The sequence below is a fragment of the Chinchilla lanigera genome, unplaced genomic scaffold, assembly GCF_000276665.1.
Source record: "Chinchilla lanigera isolate Chin_1 unplaced genomic scaffold, ChiLan1.0 scaffold00023, whole genome shotgun sequence".
NCBI classification, from domain to species: domain Eukaryota; kingdom Metazoa; phylum Chordata; class Mammalia; order Rodentia; family Chinchillidae; genus Chinchilla; species Chinchilla lanigera.
The window spans coordinates 23863973-23891679 of NW_004955424.1; the positions used below are offsets into that span (position 1 = coordinate 23863973).

The 27707-nt window shown below is 42.9% G+C and overlaps 1 long non-coding RNA gene across 2 annotated transcripts; it reads right to left on the reverse strand.

Annotated features, from left to right (window-relative positions):
- Nucleotides 1–5644: 5644 nt before the first annotated feature.
- LOC102029531 lies at nucleotides 5645–21175 on the reverse strand. Of its 2 annotated transcripts, none has more exons than XR_261106.1 (3): nucleotides 21096–21175; nucleotides 20213–20296; nucleotides 5645–5974 (listed from the first exon to the last, which is right to left on the reverse strand). It is a non-coding gene; the product is annotated as an uncharacterized LOC102029531 (long non-coding RNA). The 2 variants fall into 2 exon arrangements; XR_001234148.1 differs by lacking the exon at nucleotides 5645–5974 and adding an exon at nucleotides 19282–19418.
- Nucleotides 21176–27707: the final 6532 nt, after the last annotated feature.

A 27707-nucleotide genomic window follows, 5' to 3' on the forward strand; every position in this document is an offset into this window, starting at 1 on the left:
CTGAAGGCCTGATTCTCCCCCACCCTCCCACATCTAGGAATCCTCTTCTTGCCCTCAGCAAGAAGACTGTGAACAGGAAGGTGAATTCTAGGGAAGTTCTTTTTCCTTCCCCAATCTTCTGTGGCAGTCTTGCCCTCTGTCCTCTGAGACTCTAGGCTCTGGTCCTCTCTGTGCTCTGCAGCTTCCCGTGGGGTGACCAGGTGCAGTGCCCTCCTCAGTGTGAGCTCAGGTCCAAGGCTTGGTTGTGTGTTCCTCCCTTCTGCGTCAGAACCTACCCTTCTGGCTGTGCTCTGGTTTGTCACTTTTTAAGAGTGGTGAATGGACCTTTGTGATCCAGACTTTCAGCAGCACCTCCAGCAGTAACTCCAAGAATTTACCACAAAGTGGGGAAGGATGTGAGACACTCATGAAGCATCTGAAAGTTTCCCTCTGTGTGTGCTGGTCTGTGTCACCCCGCTCTGCCATGGCCACCCAAGGAGTGTAGGGATCCCCAGAGGGACCAGCAGGCACAGATGCTAATATCTAACGTGAAGAGATACAGTTCTTGCAATTTGGAGGCACACAGAGAACAGGTGACCTGGAACACATTGAGTCACCATACAGAGGAAGATGATGTGACTGCTCAGGCCTGACACCCCAAGGTGTCATGAAGAGCTCTGCTTATGAAGCAGTGGTCAGGTGAAGACTTGGGAGACTGTGAGAATCTTGTCAGGAATACTAGAAAGAGAGGAGGAGGTGGGGTAGGTACACAGGGAAAGGATATTTCAAGGGAGGACACAGCATGAACGGAGCCCAAGGCAGGACGGCATGAGCTATTTAGCAGTGAGGCAAAGGGTCCCAGTGCTCTTGGCTTCAAGTGATGATGGCCAGCATGTTGACAGAATGTGCAGGCCGGCAACCCAGGCCTCAGAATGGAGCAACTGAAAGGCAAGTGTGCGCCCCTGGTCCAGGGTTCAAGGCTAACTGTGCTTGGAAACATAGCTCCCTCCTGCTTGGTCTCTCCCAGGCCTGACTCGCATCTGCCTGGGAGCTCTCTTTCTTTCCTTCTGCCTCTTTAGCCTTGCCTCTTCCTTCAGTCATCTGAGTTCCTCCGTCTTCCTCTGTGATGTCTTCTCAGAACATTTGATACTGTGTAGAAGATGGGTCTCTCACACTATAAGCAGATGTGCAAAAATTGCCCATTTCCTAATTTTCTTTAGATCAGATAGATTCTAACTCCCAGCCCTGTCTCCCCAGAATCATGCTAAGTTCAGTCTCAGTGACTGTGACATCTTTATCCTCTTTTCTAGAAGTGACAAGCCTCCCTGTGGCTTCAGATGGAGGAAGCGCCGCTGGCATTCAGTCCATCATGGCTGTTTCAGATCTCCCCTTCCTGCTTGGCATGTGTGACCACTGTCACTCTCTGGCTTTGCACAGTGGGTGGGATTTTGACCTGGGCTGAGGGCCCCACCGCCCAGGGCCCACTCTTCCTGGGGACTCCAAGGGAAGGGTGTCACTGGTCCCCTCTGAGACTGTGCCCTGCTCTGGAGTGGGGCATGGCTCTCTGCCTTCCCTCGGCCTGAGTAAACTGTAGTGAATTTAGGCTTTCATAGAAAGCAGGAAAATGCAGCAGGTCAGAATATCCAGCTTTTATCCTGCTACAAACCTGGAGCCAAGGCTTAGCCACTTCCAAAGACTTTCAGCAACAAGGAAAAGAGAAAATGAAGAATAAAATACTATGTCAAATTAATGTGTCCATAAATTATCAAAATCAAAATCTCATTTATCTTTTGATGTTTAGGTTTACAAAAGTTACTTGCTTAGAAAAACTCTCTACTCTAGTTTCATTATCTATAAAATGGCAGTGATAATACTAATAATAATAATAAAAAAAATAATTACTTCTAAGGGTTGTTACAAGAATTAAATTACTGAATACCTACAGGTTCCTCAGAACAGTACCTGGGTCATAGTTACGCTCTTAAAAACTACGAGCTGCTTCATTAGTTATTATCCATTTGACCATTAACACGCCACTGAGGACTGTAACGATTTCAATCTGTGCACGGTGCTCAGCACGTACCATGATTAAAATCCCTTGCCCATTACAGCACTCGATCCATTCTTGGTGATTCTAACTTGACAGAAGGAACAGGATTTGTCCCACAGATCCCAGAGGAGAGTCTGCACCCTGAATAACTATTCCAACTATTGCTCACCATATGTCCACAACCAAAGAAAAAATAATTTTGGAGGGCAGGAAATGAGCACACATGTGCATGTCTGCAGAGAGTAGCCTGCTGAAATCGACACGTAAGGCATATTTACCACTGAGGCAAATGCCTTCATGTGTTTGTAAGTAGCTATTTCGGAACATCGAAAAGGAATGAAGAGAGAAACTGAATTCAAATGGCATCATGTGTTTGTTATTTTGGAGCAAGGTTATATGAAAGGAGAGCTTCCCTTATGCCTGGAAAACTTTTAAGGGGGGGAGAAATGAAGTATTTAAAGGTATTTTAATGATCATGAAAGGCACTGGCTTAATAGGGCAGGAAACTACAGTTCTCGTTTTAGTCCCAGAAGGAAAATAACAAGGCTGTAGCTTAGCCTTCCCTGAAGAGTCATAAACTGGACTGCAAAGAGGGAGCCCCTGGAGACACCCTCTCTGGGTCTCTGCAGCCCCTTAACTGTGGGTCCGTCTGCCTGGGTTTCCAATGTGCTTGTTAATTAGTGATCACAGCACTGTGCTTAGGTAGCAAGGACCTGTGCAGGGTCTGGGGAGAAGCCGCCACCTTCCTGCAAGAGGGTTAAGGAACCTTCCTGAATGAACTGGCTTATTTAGTCCTGTGTTTTCTGCCAGCTCCTTGGCCATTCACAGTCAGAACTCCCATCTACCTGGCTAACCCTGCCTTCTCTTCTTCCCCTGCTCACAACCAGAAGTCCTTGTGCTGTTCCCTACTTCCAGCAGCATTACAAGCATTAATTTTTGTTGTTTGCAGTAGTTACATCTTAAAAGTCACCAGGACCACTGAGTTAGGAAATACCAGACCACGGCTGTGCAAGAGATACAGTTAGTTTCCTGTAACTGTCTGCTTGTAACATTTTCAATAACTGTTCAATAAATAATATTTTATATTTGTTGGCATAAAGACATCTTAAAAGCTGCTAATTGAGTACTCTGTTATTAACAGGGAATCGAGGACTTACTGAAAGAGGTGCCTTGGGGTGTGCAGGCCCTGAGAAACCCGCCTCCGCTTTTTTTTGAGACAGAGTTTTGCTATCTATTTCAGACTACCCTTGAATTCACAGCTCGGGCTGGCCACAAACTCAGCAATTCTCTTGCCTCAGCTTTCTAACTTCTGGAGTTACAGGCACGCGCTCTGATGCACGGACACCTCCTCTCCTTTTGTCGTCTATGCTCCAGCTTGTGGGCTTGAGCTGTGAGTCCAGAAGCTCTGCTTGCACTTGTCAGCTGAAGCTTACCATAGCAAAGCCTGTCCCTCATACTGTCTCTGTGGACAACTTCCCTCTGTCAGCTTCCCTTTGACATTGTCTATTCAGAGATGGGCTCATTCTTTAAAGGTGCTAGGAGTTTATTTTTGATCTCCTGAATTTGTTTCATTTTCAGAGGGATTTGACTCTTTATTGAACAGCAACATGCCTTGGAAGTATGGTGGGGCCCTTGGGCCAGCACATTAAAGACACACTGTCCGATATCATGTGGAGGTCGTCAGCAGGCTGTGAACCTGTTTTGCACCAGCCCCGTTCTGACAACTTCATCTACGGCCATTCCATGGGAGGCATTAGGAGAGAAGAAGAGTGTTCTCTCCTAAGAGAGATGACATACTCATGGAAAGCTATGTCCATGTCTATAGAGGAACGAACATCTCAAAGAAACAAGGACATGAAATAAAATCAAGAGAGCATTGATCACAAGACACAAAGATGGTCGCATTTTTCCTCCTGGTTTTTAACAATTTTCATGCTGGAATCAGTGGTGTCTTCTTCAAGTATGTCTCGGTGCATGTCCAAATGAGTTCTCCCACTCTGGTCCCCTGAGTTCAGTCACATTTGTGTTTTAATTGCTTTATCTCCAATTGGCTTTCTCCTCTATTCTATTTGTCCCAGCCATGCCATCCTAATTTTTGTTGACTCCCCTTTCCATTCCTCTCTACTCTACCCCTACCCTTTACATGCACAGAGACAATCGTATGTACTGGGTTTGAACTCAAAGAAAATTCTTCTCCAAACATATGAGAGATCAATTTTCCACAATGGTATTGAGCACGTTTTCTTTGGGGCTGTGTTTCTGAATGTACATGGCATGATCTTTAGCATGAAAGGAAATCATAACAGGGAAAATGTTATTGTAACTCAGGGAAGAAAATCTCCACATAGGATCAATACTATCTCCACAAAGCCATTTAAAGAATATTCCTGGAAAAGGAATTTGGGATGGGGAGGCCACTTTTATCCATGAGACAGAGAGGAAAGGAAGCTCAAGGATATCCACGCTGAAAGACATCTCAGACTCACATAGGGTGGTGGAATGAGGGGCAGATCCAGGATTCCTGGCTCCACACTAAGCCAAACAAAGCACAGCTCGGCCTCCACATGTCCCTGTGTGACACGGCCCAGCCTCCTGCCTGGAGAAACTGGCTTTACTCCTTACCAAACCTGGACAACAAACCCTGGCCCGCCCGATCTCTCCCCATGCTCCTTCTGCAGGTGACTCATGGGCTCCTCCATTCTGTAGCTTCCTCATTCCAACATGGGGATCTCTCTCTTCCCAGTGCTGGATACTCACTGGAGGCAGCCACAGGGGTGACTGCATGCTGAGCCTCGCATGTGCAGTGCCTTCTGGGAGGTCTGCCTGTGGAGGAGCTAAGACCATTGCATTAGAGTGTGGGAGTCTTTTTAAGGTGTATTATTCTAAAGACAGTCGCATGCTGCAGGAAACCTGTTCTCTAACAGAGTGCTCTCCTCATTGCAGTACCCGCTGCCCCAGCCTTGGTTTTCCTAATTTTACACTGAAGAATCAGTGTGCCCGGGACATGTCCGTCTCCCTTTGCCTCGCTCTTTGGCTCATCTTCTCAACAGCAGAGCAGCACAAACAGGAGGAAGTGCACAGACTGATTTATCCCAGCCTGCCAGTTGTTTTGGGCACATTGGGGATGGAGAGTGTCTGCTCTCCTCACTTCTCAGCAGTCTCTGAGCAATAGTCCCACCTTTCATTAAAAACACACACAGTGGCCTTTGAGAATGGCCACCATGTACTCATCGTCTGCTTTCCAGGGAAGCCTCCGGACAAGGTCTGGAGCCTCTGTTTCCAGGCAGCCTCCTCTCAGCCGAGCAGAGAGAAGGCTGGAAGGATGCTTGCTGGTACTGGTACCATGGAAGGTTTCACTCTGAGTGTAAATGAGAGGCAAGCATTACAAGTGACAGTTTTAGCAAATCCAAGTAGAGTGGACTGTTCCCATCTTTATTCGCATTATGTGTCATGACAAATGTCTCTTTAGGAAAGACAGCATGTGCAAAGTCAGACAGAACCCGGGCTGTGATTATGCACAGGAGTGGGAGAGATCACCCTTGTGAAAGTGGGGTATGGCCAGAGGATGAGACACCCTACAGCTGGATCACCCACAAATCTCCCTTTGTTCTCTCAGAAGCACAACATGACCCTGGGTCCATTTTATTTTACTTTTTTTTTTTCTTTCTGTCAGAGTCAAAGAAATTTGAGTTTCCCATTGATTGCAACTTTGGAACAGAGCTGGAAGAGGAAGACATTGCTGAGCCTGAATTAGTTTTGAACATCTCAAGTGTAGGACGCTCAAGGTACACAAAGTAGAAGCTGTAATGCTCTAAGGGTCAGCAGGAAAAATGGTCACATACTGTACTGCAGCTTTCAGGCATCTGAAGACATGTGGGTCCATGCCAAACCTCAGGTTCTCAGCTAAGTGACCAGCAAAACTGAGCTTCTGGATGTTGGTCCTCTCTGAAAAAGAAGGGCTTCCCGTGAATGGCTAGAATGGGCTTCCCATTCTGTCTCGCTCCTGAGACATAGTGTCTGACACTAGCACCTGAAAGGGTGGGAGGTTCCTTTTGGCTCAAAGCTTCAGTGGGCCCACTTCATATGAGCACATGCAGCCGTGGAATGCATCAGGAAGAATCTACTGATGGGCATAACACCTTCGTGACCAAGGCACCTTCCCAAAGCCCCGCTTCTGCGTACGGCGGCTTTCAGGGGACAATTTAGATCTAAACCATGAAAATATTCAACATCAACGTATGTCTTCTTAACACCCCAAAGCTGATGCCCTGACTCTACCTATTCATAAGCCAGTAAGGGTTTATTAGCACTAGCAGGCTAGGGTACAGCGTCATGAAAGGGAAAGACCTAAAGGAGGCAGAAGCAGACCTTTACAGGAAGGATAAAATGAGGGACTCACAGAGTCTCTGTCACTGGAATTCAGCTGTGCTGTGGTAGGGAGAGAGTGCTGGTCTACATTGGATCCATGGGCCACAATTTTTTGACTCCTAGTTTATTCACGGAGGCACCAGGAAGTATGTAGCCTGCTCAAGGTCACTCCACTAGGGAAGAAGTTCTCTTGAACAAGGTTGGAAGGGATGTTGGCATAGAAAGGGTTTTTACACAGGTCCCAGGCAGCTTCTCCCAGGAAAGGCAGCTCCTACATTTGCCTCTGTGAAGCCAACGTGGGCACACATCCCCACACTCAGCATCAGCCCATTCTGACCATGAATATGCCTTTCAAGAGCATGCAGCTCCTCTTCCCTGAACTTCCCAACCATGGCTGTATCCCCATTGGCTAGACCTGCCAGGTCCCTGCTGCCCAAATAACGGAGCAGGAACACTCTCCATACTGACTGCCAGGGTCCTGTGTAGAACTGAGACTCCCTGTGTGGAATGCCACGCAGGGCCTGGAACCTGGCCCACCTGCCCACTGGCCGGCTGAGCTCAGCCAGGTGGCAAGCCATTATGTCTCCCTACCACCAAATCATAATAGCTTGAATCATAAAAGCTTGAAGATATTGTTCTCATTTTGTAGTAAATACTTTTGTCTCCACTTCCAGAACCCATAAGGAACTGTGAGAGTTCAGGGAAAGATCCTGTGGCCCAGTGCCTAAAGGGCGTCTGGGAGTTGTGGGGAGGGCTGAGTTCTACCCCTTGCTAGTCTTGTGAAGTTCACAAGTTCCTTTACCTTTCCGAACCTCCATTACATCTGTGTGAAAGGAAAAACAGGACAGCACTACTTCCTGTGCAGACGGTTGTAGAGATTAAATGAGATCCGCAGATGACAGTGATCGGCACAGACATGCTGAGCACTGAGATGAGTGCCTGAGATGCTGTGGGGATCGGTCCACGACTGCTGCTTATTCCTGAGCTTCAGACAGTGGGAGGTCATGTGGGCTGGGAGGAGCTGAAGGTGGGGCCTGGTGGGCTCTGAGAGTCATGGAAAGGAGGTTCCAGGGTAGGAGAAGCCAGGGCCCGAGGCACAGAGAGACGCGGGGGAGGCAGGTGCAGCAGCCAGGGCTTCTGCAGTGGTGGTGAGGGCAGCAGAAGCAGGCACGGCGGGGGAGAATAACAAAATTTTAAAATTTTGCTGTATTGGAGACAGATTGGGCTTTTAATAGGTAGATAATTGGGACTCATTCCAAAAGTTTTTGAATGGGATGGAACTTGGTAAAATGTCTTTAAATGGTATTTGGGAAAGATGAATCAGGCAGGAGTGAACAGGAAGGCTAGGTGGCAAATACTGGAATTCATCAAAGTCAAGTTGCCTTTCTCCTGTGCCTACAATTAGATCACGTTTTCCAGACAGATGAAGCCATATGATGCAGTCCTAGCCAATTAGAAGATGCTAGAAGAGATGTATGCAGCATCCAGGCCCACCCCATCACGTGTGATCACACATACTCTCTTCCCTATGTACCTGTGAGAAGCAGAAGATCTGACAGAGAACTTCCAAGCCCCCTGGAATCTGGGCAGAGTACAAATAAGGAGGACCCTGTACCAACTGACTGCACAAATCAGAGTTCTGCCTCCCAACCAGTGGATTTTATGAGACTAAGCAACAAACATCTACTAAGTAATGTCACTAAGCAGTTGGGATTATGTGTTACCTTGGTTAGCTTGCCCTGATCAATTCAAGATAGAATGAAGAAACCGAAAGAACAAACAGGGCCATTGCCATGATTTAGGTAAGAAATGAAAAGCTCAGGTGAATTGGTTGAGAGTGGTGTGAGAACAGGTGAAAAGTGCTTGTTTGGGTGGAGACACACGGCCTGGGACTAATCAGACAGGCACAGTGTATCTAGGGAAAGGGGTAAAATGAAAAATACAAATTTGTTTTTTAAAAGCTTCTAGTTTTTTAATGTAGTGGTCAAGAAAATAGTGGTGCCATTGACAAATTATCAGAAGGGAGGAGAAGTCCTGGGCAAGTTGATGATGAATTTGTGATGAATTTGAGGTGATGGTATAAAAACATGCATCTGGATAAGAGTGTGTATTAGACTTATTAGGCCCATAATTATCGAGGCCTATAATACTGGGTGTGGGGAGTGGCCTTACTGCAGCCCACGCCTCCACCTACTAGCTTGACCCCTTCAACTCCTACCAGTAGAAATAGTCCAAAACATCTCTAACCATTGCCAAATGCCCCTCGGGGTGAGACCAAATCATGCCCATTTGAGGAACACTGGTCCAGAGGAAACAGCATGTGGGGTGGGGTGCAGGGGCCGGCCTCTGTGAAGAATTGTGCATGAATAATCCCGGTGGTTTTAGTTCTGCAAGGCTGGGGGTTCTGCAGATTGCCAGAGGTCAGCATCTCAGCACAGGCCCATTGGAAGCTGTCTGCAGGATCTCAGGCCTCTCCCAAGGCCAAAAGAGACCTGGCATCTCTGAGGCATGTGTGTTCGCTTCAGTATATTATCAGTTGAGCCGGTAACAAAGCTTTCCAAACGGCACAAGCAAATCTCCCGGACGGCAACTGGCAGCCTGGTTTGGGAGGATTCCCTTTTCATTTCCTATGCTTTATGATTTTTTTTTTTTGCTTTTGCTTTTCAAAGAGCATTTTTACAAGCTAGTATTCTATACTGCTCTGCCTGTACTGTGAGAAAAGATAAATATTTTCAATGTGTTTTCCGAGGCATATGCTCCCATTGAGAAAATGTATCCCTCATGGACATAGCTATTTTGACCTCATTAGCTGTGTAGATCAGAAGGAATTTGACAAACAGGGGCCTCTAAGCCCAGGAAGTCTCCAGGGGAGCTGGGGGTTGGGACCACAGTGGGGGGCACCTTTGGGTTTCCCAAGGGGTTACAGCAGGAGGCTGAGAGGAGTCTAGTGAACAAGTCCATCGATGAGAGAGGCCTGAGAAAGTGACCTTGCTCCTGGTCCCCAACTCCGGGGTCCCACTTACTGGGAATAGTGAGGAGAGACTGGAGAGCAGGTTTAGAATTCTACAGAGGCTCCAAGACCACCCCAGGGAAGCTCCCACACACTGCAAAATCTCCAACAGTTAAGTACAGCAGCTTTCTTCCTGAAAGGCATTCCAAAGGAGGTTTTATTGGGTGAAGAATGGCCTACTCATGGTAATTTGACAAAGACTTTCCAAGTTTTAGCACTGTAAATTGCACATCAGGGGAATCTTTTCAGTCCTTGGCTACCTGGGTAGCTTGTTCACCCTACCTGGAAGAATGAACCCAAGTGGGAGCTATTTGTGTCCCAAGGAAAACAGGGGAAGCCTGCTGTTCCCAGTTCCATTCACATCACCCCAAATGTTACAGTTCAGCTTTGATGTTTGGTCAACCCTGCATTATATTTCGGATCTAGATTTCCACTATCAGACTTATTATTAGCTGAGTGACTTCAGATAAATCACTTAACCTCTCTGTACCAAAGTTTTCCTTCTGTGATTTGGGGCAATGCTACTCTTGTACAGTTCAAATTAGATTAGTGCACTTTAACCTTTTGGCACATGTACGTTGCCAAAGTATAGATGGCAATGGTTATTACTGTAATTAATACCTGGTTCCCAAGACATTAATTACAGCACTTGAGAAGGGTAATTTGGTACACCACCATCAGCTAACAAACCAGGGAAATCAGTCCTCATCTTACCTAAATTATCTGCAGCCTTTGTAGAGCTGGTAATGCTGTTCTGAGAGTATCATGAGGCACTTTCTCTACCTGACCCACGCAGTTCTGCTCTTTGGTTTCTGCTCTTCTTAGTCTCCTTTAACAGAGCCTCTTAATTCTGAGCCTCTGCTTGTTGCGAAGTTGGGCCTATGTTTTAGACTTTGGGATTTCTTGGTCTTGCCTCTTCGTAATTCATAGATGATCTGAACCCCTCCACCCAGCTCATGACTTTAAAGCCGATCTTCACACAAAACTCCTGGTGTTTCACCTCTAACCCCAACCTCTCTTCTGACAAGCAGCAATGAACTCAACTCATTCTCCCCACCGGGCATGAGGGTCCCTTCCGTTTCCCATCTCTGGAACATGTAACAGCAGACCCGTGTTTTCCTTCCCCCTGATGACAGTGAAGCGATTCTGTGTTGTCTACCCCTTGTCCATGATTCTATCACCTAACCCTATTTTGGTCCTCACAGGCATTTTTACTCTCAAGCCTCCTTGGTATGAGACTGCATTATGGATTGATGTGTCTGAGGTCTAAGTCCTTGGGGGGCATCTTAGCAATCTTGCCTTGAAGCATAAAGGACTGAGGCAAGAAGCAGCCAGCTTCCTCTTATTAAGTAGCCTGGAACAGAAATATTGTGGCTACTTCAATTCTGTCCAAGGACATTATCTCTCAATTTATCTTTTATTTATACTTTTTTATTTACTAAAGTGAGCTGATGAGATAATTAGCTGATTTAAACTAATATACAAGGATTTAATCTGCATGATGTGACACTGCAAAAACATTTTATCATCTTAATCGTCATCATTTGGTAGCTCTTTGTCAGTTGTCTTTCCAGGTATCTTAAATCATTTACAGAGCAAGGTCATGATGTAAATAATGAATAAATAAATGCCTCTGGATATTTGTGAACTGTTTTCAATAACATTAGAAATGGCATCTAATGGCATCTTTGAGAGTACATGTAATATTTTGAAATAACTAATTGGTGATATATAATTGGTTTAATTTGCTGCGTGGCCTCGGACAAGTTACCTAACCTCCCTGAACTGATTTTGACTGATTATAGAATAGAATTCCATTGATGGTAGACTAAAGGAGTCGTATGTTTCAATCTGCATGTGTTTTTCTAGCTCTTAAATCTTTTGATCGAGAAGACAACTTGGTTACCTAGCAGTTTGGGGATTTACACTGATTCCCATTTGCTACTTGAACATGTTTTCAGCACATATGCATGCAGGTAATGATTGCGTGTGCTATATGAGCACATACAGACTGGAGGGTGGGGTTTGCGGGATCTGAGACTGTGACTTTGAGGTGTCATCTGCTTCATTCACCTATCTTTAGACAAAAATTACCTAAACAGATGAAGAATTAATGTGCTGAGATTTCCAACAACTCTTGAAGATTTTGCTTGTATTTGTGTTGATAAGCAATTCCATCTTTCGGTTAAACTAAATCTCTCAGGTAGTCCTCTAGTTATGACCTCCCTATGCTCTGTGTTTATTTTTTTTTTCTGTTTTTTTTTTTCTGGTACTGGGAATCAAACTCACGACCTTGCACTTGCCAGGCAGGTGCTGTGCCGCTGAGCTAAATCCCCAGCCCTCCCTATGCTCTGTGGAAGATGGTTGGGCACAGAGAGTGCACAATATGAAGCTTATAAAAGTGAGTTTTCATTGAATCTGTAGGAAGAGTTAGATCGGAAGGAATGGTAGAAGTCTGATAAATATGAAAACAACAAAAACCTCCCCTAACCTCCCAAAAAATAGGGAAGGAGAATTAAGAAAGAAAGAAAAAAGGACAGAAGTTTATCTATCTACTTATCATCTATTGATCTAGCTATTCATCTATGAAGGCTGAGGAATAGTAGCGTTCCCTTCTGCCGTGCAGGTCCCGTTATTACGTTAGCGTTTCTGTCTTCACCGGCAAGGCGATGTCAGAGGCGCTCGTCCATGCTAATACTAGACACACCACCAAACAAAAACTCACGCAGAAGTGTGAATTTGAGGGCCATTTAACACTGTAAATTTCCCCCTTGTATAACAATTATGGAAACACACATGCTAATTGACAGTGCAGTTCGGCCCCGCGTGAATGTGAGCAGTGCTCAGTCTTCCTTGTAATTCTTCTCTTTCTGGCTGGGGTGAGCCTGTTCAGAAGATGTCACACCCAGCCCTCGTGCAGAAGGGGGATTCTTTCTACTCCTGGTGTACTCACACTGTCTGAAACAGCACCTTGCTCGTTGTGCCTAGGACTGGAGTTTTAGTCTCTAAATGGGTGCTGCTTGTTTCTTGGTTTGGCAACTGGTAATTTTATTTCATTATTCTTCTTAGTGCTTTACAAGTGCAGTAACTGAGGCCCATTTGCATACCCAGGAAAGGGGACTATGGTTTATAGCCAGGGTCCTTCAGATGCCGGGCAATGGCCTTTGTACACTACATTTTTGTAAGAACTTCACACTTACTAGAGACTTGAGGAATTTCTAAAACGACAGATTTTTTTAAAAACTTAATCCTGGTTATACTCACTGGGGTACTAATCTCTGCTAAAAAATCAGATGCCTCTCCAGGGAGTCCAGAAGGGATGGCTAAATGTGGTCATGGCAGCCCGACTACTTGGCTTTTGGTCCTGGCTCTACCCTACTGGCTAGAGGTTCCTGGAGGAACCTCCTCAGTCACTTTGAGTACCATGCTCTTCCTCTCAAAAACAGGGACACTACTGGCCCTGGTGAGAAGATAAAGTGGCTGACTCTGTTGAGCTCTCGTTTAAACAAACAGCGGGTTGCCTTGACAGGAAACTGGAAGGTGCGATGCAGATTGGCCTTGGGGACAGCCAGGTGGTTCTGAAATTCCATTTTAAAGTGATAGCTGATAGATCACTGCATTTGACCCTCATTCATAGCGCCCAAGTCTGTGGCACAGATGGATCCTTCACTGCCAGGATGGTCGGGGCTCAGCCCCGGATGCCAAGAGCACTCGCTTCACGTCATGCAATTGTTCTGAGGGTACGTAAAGGAAGCCAGAGGAGTGTGCTTCAGAAGGCCGGAGAGCGGTGCACTTGCTCTACACAGGTGAGTCTATGTTTTGCACCTCATGTTGCTCCATTTTCTTTGTTAATAACAATATCATAAGTTAGGTTATAAAGAGGTCAAGGTGAAGGCACTGCATCTGATGATGACCTGGCTGGCTCAGTCACAAGGTGTGTAGGGCATCGCATGGCAAGGAAGAGATGAGGAGTATGAGCTGTGGATATCGCCTCTGACTTCCTTCCTTTGTATAAAGCCACCAAGATTCAATCTTGAGAGCTCCGCCCTAACAGCATTACCCCTTCTGAACTACTCCCCAAGTCCCACCTCTCAAGAGGATAGATTGATTTCACTCTTTTTATGACTCAACAACAGCAAGTAAATTTCCATACAGGAAGTCTTGGGGGAACACACTCAAACCATATTCAAACTACGGCACAACTTATTCCTTTAAAGGCCTTCAGGTTACCGAATGTGGGCGCTGAGATTATGTGTGTGAACAGAGGTGCTTTGAACTTGAACTCCTGTCAGAGAAGGAAGTAGGGAAGAAATAGATTGACCATTGACATCCAGCAGCTTCCCCACTTGTGCCCCATGATGGTCTCCAAGACTACTGTAGTGCTTTTGTTGTTGTTTTTGCTTTGTAAGTCTGACTTCAGAAAAGCAAGGAAAAAAAGGAAGAAAAGGACATGGAATGTTGTGATGTATTCCATATTGATCTTGCTTACCATTAAATTAAAGTTACAGCTGGACTTGAATTGACAATTCTCTCCTTTAAGATGTTTTGATACATGTGACAAATACTTAATTTAGTAGGGTCAGAAATTTTCAACGACGCATCTTTAGCAGGTGTGTCCTCCCAGCCACGTACTTTCAAGCACGTGTAAGAATATGTAGGTTTCTTTGTTGGATTTGCAGTTTTTTTCCTATTGTATTTGTGCTTTTGTGTATTTGCTTTGTTTATGTAATCTCTCAATAGCCACAGCCTATTCTTTTTAATATTAATCTTGCTTTCCTTCCACCTATACCTCCACTTCTCTTTTAATACAATGAGGTCTCAGGGGGTATGGAGGGTGGGACACGGCAGGAAAAATAACTGTTAGATTATAACATGTATTGGTTGTCAAAGCTCTAATGACTTTAGCCACCGAACTGCAAGGTAAAAACCTTTGTGATGTCATATAACAGGTTGCCATGGGCTTGACAAACCTTTGTGAGGTAAACAAGAGAAAGGAGCTGAAAATACCCACAGCACATCTCTGTCCCCCACCCCCGAGGGCCCATCACCACCCATGGACATTCCCTTCCTGCTTATTAGCCCCTGAAGGGCATTTTTAATATAAAATATATATAAAGTCTTCCCAAATCAGAAAGGTCTCCAAGTCTCCAATTTAATTGGAATGGAAAATGCTAACTAATTGGCATCAAAATTTGATTTGTGGGAGAAACCTCCCTTTTTGTTGGAAACACAACAGTGTGTCTGGGAATACAAGCCCAGTCCTTCAAAAATCATCTGTGAGTGCCGCCGAGGAATCAATTAAAGTTGATTTGGCATATCTGCGTTTGACAAATATAAAGAAATCTCTGATTAGGCAGAGAAGAAAAGAAGCTTTTCCTTTCTTGCTCTCTCTTCCTCTCTCTTTCCTCTGCCTCTTCCTCTCTTCTCCTCATTTCCCTTTAAAGGCAGTAGGTGTCAGAAGGGGGTGGGTAGTGATATGCAAAACACGGCCTCCATAACCAAAGTAGCCTGCAAAATTAGGTGTCAGCATGCAAAGCTTATTGATGTATGAATGCGGAAAATGAAAGGTGGCAGTAGACAGCCGGGGCTAAAGGTGAGACAGGCACAGCAAGAGCAGCTGTAGATCCACGTCAAGGTGTTGCTATATGAGCTCGGGTTTTTTCTGGAGGGCCACAGCCTAACAAGGTAAGCCTGGCCATGAAATGATGGAACAATACAATATAGGCACACACAGTGTGAATACCAAATAAATTGACATGGTGTCTCTCCACACCCCCCTCCTCCTGCACTGCCACCCCCCTTCAAAGTATGCCTGTGTATTCATTAATAAATTCATACTCTGAGTTTTCAATAAAAGAAGAAAATGCAGTGTAAACTGGAGTTACTTAGTGACACCCAGCTCATTGCTTTTTATTGTTGCTTGCAGCTACGAAGCCTTCACAGTGCACTAGTAGAATTTATTACTGTCTGTCTCTGTGGCAAGTTGGCGAAGTGTGCCTTTTGAAGAAAATTGACCCACACTTCATGAATATGATGAAAAATGCCAATAACACTACAAAGACGAAGCTCTTGACATTACTCTGCAAAGAGCTAAAAGACAGTAATGAAAGTATTGCAATTACAAATCATTACCTCCTCTCCAGCCAATCGCCAGCTTCCCTACTCTTTCTTTTGGACCATTCTCAGGCTCTGCTGGCTGCCCCAGGTGCTGTTTTGCACAGCATCATGGGAAATGGTGGATGTGTGAAGGCTCCAGTTGATTTCTCAAAGAGGGGAGAAAGAAGCGAGAGGCAAAGAACAGAGGGTGGGAAGGGTGGCTATGATAAAAGTGCCCCTGGAAAAGGCGAAAAATGAGAGCTTTTAAAGCCAGGGATCAGAGATCATGACCTTTCTGGGTGACCTCTTCCATCTACAGAGTGGATTTAAGAACTTCCCACTTTGCTAAAACTGTCTTCATTGGCTGGGTTCCTTTCAGTCTGATGTAAGGGAGAGTACTTTTTCTCTTTCATTATTTGTTAAAAATCCAACTCAGACTTTAGCACATACATTTGCAAAAAATACATTAATGTATTTGCAGCATGAGAGGCTCGTCTAATTTCTCGTCCTAAAAATGGTGCTGAAAAAGACAAAACAAGTAGTGAGACTAAGTTTAAATGGTAACTTTAGAATCACTGCGTATCTCAGTGATGATGGCCTTTGTCCTTACAGTTTTGACAATTTTCTGACACATGCTTTCTATTGCTCGTTGATCTTTAGAGTCCTGGTTTGCTTTATTTTTATTTATTTGTATATAGACAGAGTATATGAATAGTTGCATTTCCCGATTTACAAATATGCTTAATCTTAAAGGAGAATTGGTGGCCTGTCTTACTTAGAAGGACAGACTTATTTTCTACTTCTTCTGTAATACAGGCTATTAAAAATCTTGGAAATTTATAGAGTGTATGAGGTCAGAAGTAGAATCAGGGAAGAATTTATAAAGAAAAGAAAATGACAGCTTCTGGGACCTGCCTGGGGGAGAGGAGCCTCAGATCAAGGAGAGATACAGTGACATAGTTAGTTGACTTTAAGGTGGCCCTCCTGCTTCCAGATCCTCTCCTCTATTTCCTGCTGAAATGTTCTAGCTCCATAATGCTCTACTAACTGGAGAATCAGTATGATTCCACAATATCCCATTAAAAAAGCAAATTTCCTTAGGAAGGACAGGAAACTATTAATCATTTGACATAATCAGAAATTGCTACATCAGATTTTTTTTTCCTTCTAAACTCCAGCTGTAGGTCCAGGTGACACAGGACATTTTGTACCTTCATGGAGTTTCATACACTCAGAGAGAAGGGGAAAATAAGTCTACACGGACCTGGCCACTGTTGGATTTTGAAGACCTCAGAGGTATTGAGTTTTGAAAAGAAGAGCAACAGATGGCACAGATATATCTGGGAGAAAGGTACAACTGGGGTCAGTATCACTTATGTGACCCAGTGCTAGGCCTTTGGCCACAACATGGGAAGAGCTTTCTTCCTCCTCTTCGCCCACCTTTCTCTGTATTGCATGTTCTCTTATTATTTTATACTTTCTCTGAGATAGAATTTGGGTTAGTTGTAACATTGTCATGAATCAGCTTTTGAGGGTAGGCACAGGGATCAAAATCACTGAAAAAATTCTTGGTGTCTACGCCAGTTGCATTACAGTCTCCCCCTCCAAAACCTTTTCATTGCTAACCATGCTTTAGGCACAGGATGGGTACTGAGACCTATGGGGCTCACTGGTTACAGGTGGTTAAGGAGTGACCATATTCCAGGTACCAATGAAAATGAGGAGCAGCCAGGGCCATTTGATCCATTTTCCTTCCTTCAGGCAAGAAAATGCACATCAACAGCACTGAACTTGTATAGGTTTTATTTCATCTTTTTAATAATCTCTTACACTTACTAACTCATTTGCTTATTGTATTAGGGTTCTCTAGAGGAGCAGGATCAATAGAAAATATATGTACAGTTATGCAAGCAGATTTATTAGGTACACTTATAGGCTCTGAGGTGGAAAAATCCACAATGACCATCTGTGGGAGTAGAGGCAGAAGAATCCATAGTGACACTTTGTATTCTGGATAGACAGAAATCCAGTAGCTGTTAAGCCCAACAAGATAGAAACTGCAGAACAATAGGGATCAAGGCTGCAGCACCGGTGCAGAGGTGAAGCCCTGGAAACACACTGTAGAGTTGCTAGTGAGAATCTTCTTTGGAATGCTGGATACCCATGTCCAAAGACTGGAGCTCCTCCCAATGGCAAAGACTGGAGCTCCTCCCAAACAGGAACACTTCAATAAAACCCTTTTTATTTTGTCCAGGCTACAAGCCCACTGGTTGTTACCACCCATATATGGTGTGGGTCTTTCCTCAGTTTGCTGGCCTACATGCCAATCATGTGCTTTATTAATCTTCTAGGTGTTTTATTTTTTAATCCATTCAAATTGACATATCATGATTTATGGTCACATTTGTGACAAGAACATCCAGGTTCAACACCCTTGTTTCTGTACCACATTGTCAGTAAAAATCCATTTCAGGACTGATGGTAGCTGGCATATTCATCATCACACTTCCAAACCATCTTCATGGCATCACAACCAATAGGGTAAACAGTCATCTTCCATTAAATCTCAAAATCTCATACTGTATTCCAGGGAGCTCCTATTCATGCATCAAAGTTGGCATGTGAGAGTGGACTAACTTGTCTTTCTTGGGCTTCACCAGTTAATTAAATCTCAGCCTCCCTGGAAAAAACACTCTCTTTAAGGAGTGGTGAGTGGCTGGTACATCTTCTAAAGGGGAAATCCAATCTCTGAATCATCAAACTAACTAAATGAGGTACCTGTTTTCCAGTCAACCATTCTTTCATTCTACACGAACACTGCAAGTGCCTAGTGTTTGCCATATTGCTTCTAGGCCATGTGAATACATGAGGGACTCTCTCTAAAGCTCGAATATCAAGCAGAACCAGGAACTAAACTGCCCAATACACAGCTGGATACTGGTCTGCCTACCAAAGAGTGAGGCCATTCTCTGCAGAAAGCAGCATAGTAGAAGCAAATAAATGCTAACAGTAAACCTCCTGACTAAACCTAGATTAGTATTACATGAAAGCTTTGTTTCACATTGAAAAGATTTACAATAAGCTATTACTTAGAAAAAGACAAGTGAATGTAAGAGTAACAAGTATTAAGCAGTGAGTCTAAGAGTCATGCATAAATAGGAATATGATATAAACTGTGTATTTACATTCATACCACCATGTCCAGCCATCAAAAGTTTTTGCTTTTCTACCTTCCGTGAAGGGGGAAGAAGAGAGAACATGCTAAATTTCCTCTCTTGATGAGAGTTACGCACATGGAGCCAAATGGGGTGCTTGAGAGAGTGGACCATTCATTTATCATTGGGTCTAGTCCAGGGCTTGACACACAATTGATGTTCAATTCATGATTGAATCAAATTGTTCAGGGACTCAAAGGAAATGGATTGATTTTTAGGTCTAATCCACTTGCTCTCAAAACATCCAGCATAGGCCATAGCAAAAGGCACATATGCAGTGGAAGTGTGAGAGATGCAACTGAATTTGATGTGACACCAGAGAACCTTTGATATGGAAAGACAAAGACAGATCACTATATATTATGGACCCAAGTACTCAGCATATGTTGACAGATGCTCATAAATATAGACTTCTTTCATGCTGTAGTGACTTGGTCTACGAATTGTAGTAACACCTGGTTAGGCTGCTGCAACAAAACATTCCAATCTTTCAGTGGTTAAAATGTTTAAACACTCCAGATATTTTGCAGTGGTTAAACACTCCAGATATTTCAGTGGTTAAACACTCCACATATTTATTTCTTAATCATAAAACAATCTTCTATGAATATTGCTGGTTTTCAGAAAGCTTTCCTTCATATGGGATTAGACTTCTATCTTATGGTCTTCCATCCATTGTGGCCTGGTAGTCCTCTGTTATCTACCAGCAGAGAGGAAAGTATTTTGAAAATACCAGACTAACCTGCTCACATTCCACCACTTAGAACCCCTTCACATCCCATTTGATAAAGTTGTAAATTTAGGGTAGGATTAGGCATCAGCTTCCCAGTAAAAGCCACGCACTGTGGAAGCAGAGGAGGAAATTTTGGTAGACAGTTAAAAGTTTCACACACTGAGGTAAGCAGGGCTCAAGTGGTGGTTAGCAGTGGTGGATTCAAGTGTAATGTCCAAACAGAGCTTCCCTAGTCTCTGAGCAGATTGAACTTCACATTAATTATCCTCTTGGCTTGTTCTTCCTACTGTTCTTCACTCAAAGCTCAGAAATTTGGAGCAGGGGCTGGGGGTTTAGCTCAGCGGCAAAAGCGCCTGCCTGGCAAGCGCAAGGTCGTGAGTTCAGTTCCCGGTAACGGAAAAAAACCAAAAAAACCCCCCCCCAAAAAAGAAAAGAAATTTGGAGCAGTAATAACACATCCGTGTTAAGGAAAGCAGTGAGCGGATGTTGAGCCTGTGGCTTCATCAAGGAAGAAAATAAATAAAGAAATGATAGGATTTAGGATTTTTCCAGGTTTCATGCAGAATAAAAGTCAAAAAGAGTATTTGTCCTCATGGAGTGGATGAAGATAACCTTGAGAAGGTATTCTGCCCAGGCCCGTTAGACAGGTCTCTTGCTAAAGTCACAGGGACTGTTCCAAGGGACACCCTGACACTGCCATGCTGTCTTCGCACAGCTCCACTTAAAGAACACGTGAGTGCACCTCTCGCTGTCTGTCTTACCTGGGGGCAGCACTGAATAGCGTCCTGCCTGCGTTACCTGTCCTAGCCGCATTGCTCCCCACTTCTGGGTGCTAAGGATTCATCCTGGAGGAAAACAGTAACAAACTCTGTGAGAACTGGGATCAGTGGGTTCTGGTTTGACAAGCACCTGCATATAGCAGGAACAACACTGGGGTAGAAGACCACCAGCCAGTGTATCCTACACACCAGGGCTCATTTCGGGTAAAACAGTCCTGTCCACCCTTCCTCATAGTCTTTTTGTCAGCTTGATCTGTATTAACATCATTGTTCAAAGCCTATGGAGACAGTTTGATCCTAGCTTTGGGGTGCCTTCACGGGTTCATTAACTTTACACACTTCTTGAACTTGGATTTGTCATAAATGTTCTGGTTGGTTTCCACTAAGGCTGGCCACATTTTTATGAGTGGGCCAAGGAGGCTAACTGGCTTTCTAAGGGTGGGAGTGGGCCTTGAGCTCAGGGAGAGACCTGTTTTATTGTGTTACAAGCACCACACTTCTTGGTGGAAACAGAAAACCAGATTATTGAAAGAATGTAGAGACTTGCTGGCAGTCCTGGGTCAAGGTAAGTCAGTAGTTATATATTTTTTTTCTATTTGAATTACACTAGGGAGAGGCTGGCCTCAGGTGTTTAGAAAGCAGCAATCACTCTCTGTACTTGGCCATAGAAATTTGAATGAGGTTGTATACATGGATTCTAATATTCAGGCCATTTTCTTGCTTTGTAAGTAATGCAGTTTTCCCCTGAAGTTTTGCATTTGCTCTCAACTAGACGGCCAAGAGGCCTTGGCTAACGCCTTTTAATATCTAAGCCTTCTACATGTAGTGCTTGGTTAATAATAGGAAAAAAGCTCGAGTGACTCACCTTGACCTCAGGAGGAAAAAACCATTCTTTTAATAATTCTGGGAGTTTATTTGGATCGAAGGCATGCTGCATGTTACACAATCTTCTTGTAGAGGTGCACAGGTCACACAGCAGAACCCTCATTTTTTATGAAGTCAGCAAAGATGTATAGGGGCCAGGCTCACAGCTTCTCTGAGAACCTTCAAATTCATCTTTAATATGTAACCCATGAGTGGAAAGAAACCCTCAGTTTAATGGACTTTTCTCTGAGAACTTTTCTAAATATCTAGCCCTTGTGACAATTAAAGTTAAAGGTTCATTTTCTGAATGTCCTCAGAAAAGGGTACCTATTTTGGAGGAGTCTAGTCACTAATTCCCCTGTTTTGTCACTTTAAGTTTTCTCCCTCACACTAAACTGCAAACTGCTTGAGGGTAGGGAGAGTCTATTGATCAGCACAGGGTACATAAGGTTCTTTGAATAAAAGAATAGATGAAGATGAACCATTCACTGAAGATTCTCAACCAGGAGCAGTTCTTCCTCCAGGAGCCATCAAGTGGTGGTGAATATATGGCATATGGGTTATCCATTTTCTTTTTAAGACAAAAGATATTAATGTATGATTTTTTTTTTCTGAACTCAAACCTCAATATTCAGGTTTAATTGCAGTGTTGGCACTTTATGATAAATAAGGGCGTCTGGGGTTGCAGTTTGGGCCCTCGGTCTCTCACAGGTTCACTATCACTGGATTAGGCAACATCTGCAAACATTCTGGATGCACAAATGGGAGGGAGTCACCAATTCTACCGGCATCTAAGAGTAGAGCCGGGGGATGTTGCTACCATCTGACAGTGCACAAGACAGGCCCTCAGAGCAAAGAGGCGTCTGGCTCACTGTTCACAGTGTTGAGGTTGAGAAACTGCCATCCCCGTCCCCATGCATTCAGAATTTCTGGAAGGTAGCTGTTTGGAAGATTCATTTAGCAATCACTTATGAAATGCCTTTCATGTTGAAATTCAACCTAGGCATCACCCAGGAAATACCTTGAAATTTTCTCACCCTTTCTGGTCCTCATTTCACCTTTCATCATCTTTTTTTTTTTGCAATACCCATGGGATGGGTAGGGGGAGTGACAGCATACTGCAGGAGGGACTATCTGGAGTGAAAATCACAGAACTTTATAGTTACTAACTTAATCATAGCGGTGTCTTTCTGGCCCATTCCTTCTGAGGAGAAATATGTTCATGCTGCAAGAGCTGCCTTGCACAGCTTGGAAAGCCCTTTGGAGATGGCATTGAAGGTAAAAAAGCACAGGCACAGGATGTTTACTCTAATGATGCACTTGAAAGCATTTGGGATTTTTAAACATATGCTCCCAGCCGCTCTCTCTATCTCCACGTTGCTGCTAAATTGTAGAAAAGCTGTAAATAGAAATAATGGACTCAGTTTGTTTTTAATTAGAAGGCTGCTGCTTATAGTGCAATCACGACACTACCAAGCATGTCTTTCTTTCATTTGGAAGCAAAGAATGGAGAGTTCCTAGGGTTTTGAACTGGAGCCAGGTTCCCCGAGTCTGTTGGTCTCTGAGCCCCTGCAATTCCAATGCCTTTCAGTGGCCATCGGATGATTTTCTGTATTGCTTAGTTATGTCTTTGGATGTGGCAGAAATGTTACTGTTTCTACCAAGTTAGACTAAGAAACACTTTGGGATGTTGTTTTATCACTTTTTCATATTTAATTCCTACCACCTATCTCTTAATGCAATGAAATGGTCATATTTAAGTTACTTTTATTGTTCAGAGATAAACTGTAAAGTTTTTTTTTTCTGTTAAACTTTTAGACATGTGGATGGAAGTAAAGTTGTCATATTGCTCACTATCTATCAAATAAACCGTGTTCTGGGACTACACTATTTATCCATAGATAACATTTCTGAGGTTCAGCCCCGACTCCAGCTGTAAGGTAATATGGGTGAGAAGAAAGCCTAGTGTCCTATTATGTACGGGTTTCTTGGATTCTCAGGAATCTTCATGGTTGCTGTCTCTGAACTAAAATGAAGAAAGTGCTAATGTAGGAAGTTCCCAGTGGAACTTCCTGGTAGTGGGAAAGGAGTAACCACATGAAGTTCTACCTCTGGACCTGTTTTCTCTCTAGTGCTGTGACTTAGGAATCACTGTCTTCTCTGGGAAAGACATTGCTCTCTTTCTCTCGCATTGGAATTTTTCCCACTGGTGAACTTCTCCTATTCTGCAGTGGGATGTTAACATTACAGTGTCATGAGAGAAAACTTACTGTTGTACCTTTGTACTCTAGTGAGGATGTCTAAGGAGTTTGATGGGATGTCAGAATCAGCATATTTAGTGATGCCTAGTTAGACTTACATGGATAAGTTGGGAGAAAAACAGGTTTAGAAAGAAGGAAACACTAGGAAGTGTTTCAGAACTGGTTGTCCAACGTGGTAGCTGCTAACTACAAGTAGCTATTGAGCTTTGGGAAAGGGACTAGGTGAGTTGGGATACAGCGTCACAATAAAATACCCTCTGGACTTACTGCAAAAAGACTTGGTATGAAAACACAAAACATCTAATTAATAACATTTTATACAGATTCTGTATTAAATGGCTATATTTTAGCACTATTGCCTTAGATAAATATAAAAATGAATTTTACTTATTTTTTTTTTTCTCCTTAAATGTGATTATCAGAAAATTTCAATTTACATATGTAGCATACATTTCTCATTTGCCTGGTGTCTCTGTTGGACCGTTCTGCTTTAGAGCTGTTCCTAGATCTGTCTAGGAACAGCCTCACCCTCCAGGGTGCATTACCATAGCCTAAAGGTACAACTTTAAATTTGTCATGGCCTGGTTTAGCCCAAACTGTGCTGTAGGCTCAAGTTCTCTGAGTGGTGATTGCTAATATTACATAAAAGCCCCAGGGCAAGGGTTGAGAATCTTGGGGAACTGAACCTTTAAGGTCAGTGAGATGATTTTATTATAGCTCTGAAGACTCTAACATTAAATATAATTTTTTATAGGTGAATTTCACTGCAGAGGAATTTCTTGACTTGCATCAGACTCTTTGAAAGATCCCTGACCAAGGCTTGGAAATGTACTGCTCCAGGGACCACTGACTCTCCACAACTGATCAGAGCTGGTAGCTCCCCAGAACTGGGCATCATGGTGGTACTGCCTTGATTCCAAGCAGTTGGAGAATGTTGACCCTGCCTCTGTGTTCCTGCCTCTCCACTGTTCTGCAATCCCGGATCACTTTCTGTGCCTTCTGAATAAACTTCATGTTCACTATGAAGTCATTTAAGGCTCATTATGTGTGAATATTTGTTTAGTTTCAAATCCATGGATATTTCAGCCACAAAACTCTACTTAATGTTCTCAGTGTCTGACTTCTTTTAAAAATGGAAATACTCTACCATCTTTTCTGAAATTCTTTATCAGCCTTCACCCATCTAAATTAGACTCTGCATTCAACTAAATTATAAAACAGATTAAACTTACAGGATTAATGTATCAAACATGCGAAGAGCTCCAAAATAAGTAAAAGTAATATAAAATACAATGAAAATAAAAACAATTGACAATAATTAAAATTTTGAGGAACACAAAACCATGCCTAGTAAACATGATTGTGTATTCATTAAAACTTTTTATTTAAATTTTAGTGTGTCAGAAAATATTTCATTTTATTTCATTTCATTTTATCTTTCTGACAAGTTTATTGTAATTCTTTCAAATATATCCAGAAGTGGAACAGCTAGATCATATAGTAATTCTGTTTTTAATTTAGTTTTCTCTTTTTTGTTTTTTTTTTAATTTTGAAGAGAATTTAAAAAAACAATAAAAATAATACAGAATTTTAAAACAAGATGATAGGAAATAAACAATGGCTATTATATTGCATTTTGCTATCTTCAAAGTAGTTGCTCAGATTACCAGGTACAGGCATGCAAAATTGATCAAACAGTATAAGCACTACCTGTCCTTTTCAATGAACAAATAGAAATTAGTAGTATAATTATCCTAGCCATCTTATGTATTGATATATATTTTTCCCCTTCATTCTTTTCTCCTTTCCCCATCCCAATTGTTCTTTCCTTTTGAGCAGTTTTTTAGCACAGGCTAATCATTTAATCTCAGAATTTATCCCCACTAATACTTAAATAAATGTAAATAAAAATGATATCCAATTTCATTGCTGGTGCTGGTAGGAAAAAGTGGATATTCTAATACAGAGTTGATGGAGTTGTAAATTGTGCAAAATTTTCAAGAATAACTTGTTACTATCTAATCAAATTCTAAATTCACATACCTGTGACCTAGAGATTACCTTTTAGGAATCTGTCCTACATGCACATCAGGACAAATGTATAAAATATGGACTTAAGGTTTGCATAGTGATAATCTGAGTCAGTAAAATATATTGAAAATTTCATAAGATGATCATTGAAAATTGAATTAAATTGATTAGTTTGTAAAAGGGTACATAAATGTTTTTTAAGGGAAAACATACACAATATAGCATATATTGCTTGATTTTACTTTTTGAAACTAAATATATGTGCATGAATTTATACATACTACTACAAATATTGTATTTATTGAATACCTACTGAGCGCCTGAACATGTTATGTTTTCTCATTCAATTCCTAAAATAAATTTAGAATACGTACATTTACTAATTCTACCTATTAGGAAAATCAGACATAGAAATGTTAAGTAACTAGCCTCAGGTCACACAGTATAGTAAGATTCAACTGGCGCTTATCAGATGTAAGAGTGGGTGGGTGGACAGGGTAAAACATGCCCAGGAAGGATTCACTGCAAGTCTCACCTCCAGGGCTGTGTTATCATCTGAACTTTCTATCAAGCAAAACCTCTTCTGAGGTGGCACCTCTTCTGAGCTGTCATGCCTGGTATCATGCTTGATGCCAAGATGAAGGAGGGGCAATAATGACAAGAGCTGCGTAGTGTGATTTTCTTAGCACAACTTTGAAAAGAAACAAGGCAAGTAATTCCTTATAGACATATCATCTTTGGGTGGAGATGACAAGAAATGGCTTCATAATCAAATCAGAAAAATGAAACTTAGGAGCAGCATTAAAAGACTAACTCTTCTATTTTAGCTTCCTTTGAAGATGAAACAGTCCCTGACAAAAGGAGAGGATGTGTTGAAAGCTATCAGGCATATGACACTTAGTAGGTTTTCAGGAAAACTATCTGTGAAGAAATTTGCTCCCATCAAGTCTTACAGTAATCCCTTGTAGGAAAAGAAACATACTCGTATGAAGCAAGTCATGTATTATTTTCACTTAATTTGAAATTTTACAACAAATGAGCTATAATTTATAAAAAATAATAAAATAATAATAATAATAATAATAAGAAGATGAAGATGAAGGAGAAAGAAGAGGGAGGAAGAGGAGGAGGAGAAAGGAACAATGTTCATTTAACTACTGATCTGCTGATATATTTGGCCTCTGCCCTTAGAGATAAGATATTGGTTAGTTGCCTAAGAAAGTGAGCACATTTCCAAATAATCAGCTTGAAACCACTATAAATCTGGAGTGATTATTTTGTCTTTATCCGTACATGTTTGCCGCACACAATGTTTGCATTACGTGTGTGGGACCAGGACACGTACATAACACATCTTGTTTTAAAATTTTTGTGCTGAGTTGAAAGTGCAACCAAAGACTCTAAAGCCACAGCAAGAGCTGACTGGTGGTAGTCACAGGCAGAACTGGCCTCGTTGGTCTGCCGATCCTGGCTTAACCCCTTGAATGGCCAATTGGCTTTCAGAAGGTGTACAAAGGGAAGATCCTTACAAGGCTTTTTCTTGCACGTATATGTCTGTAGGAGGATTGAATTAATTCTAATTGTCTTGCCCTGCAGAACATAGTAGAGGAGGGGTGTGGCCCTCCAGGGGTCTATTTCAAATCTTAGTTTACTGAAGGCAAGTCAATTAACAGACGCTTCTCCCTCAATATTTAATCAGGTGGCAGGAACTTCCAGGTCATAGGATCTCATGCTTCACTAGAGGTACACGGAGCCTTTGTGACCTCCATCAGAAGAAGAAAAGCAGCTTGCTCCTGCGGGTCATGACTAAGCAGGTTTAATACTTGTCCTACTGTCAAAGAGCTGTACCTGCTCTAAAACCGGCCACGGTGTTTCTCAGAGTGTTTTGAATGGGATAATTCCGCTAACTCAGCAACAGGAAATCTTTTTGTAGCACATGCTTTGGTGTAAGTCATTTGGGAGGAAGATCACTGATGGGTAAGATGAGACAGGAGAAGGAGGAGGACTAGAAGGAAGAAGGAGAAGAGTGAGCCAGAGGAGTAAAAGGTGGAGGAGGCAGGGAAGGAGGAAGAAAAGAAGCAGGGGGAGGACGAAGAGGGAGAACTAAGAATACAGCAATGATGACAACTGTAATGATGGGATTTTAATGCGAGCCATGTCTAGGGGTTTTGAACTATTCCTGAGGAGGCACAGAGCTCCAAATAAAAGTCTGTTGCCAGCCTCCACCCCTCAACTCAAAGTTTCAGCCACTTTAGAAAGAGAAGGATGCAGGAGTTCAGGGATGTCCTTGAAAGAGGTCCACCCCAAAAGGGCGCAAGGTG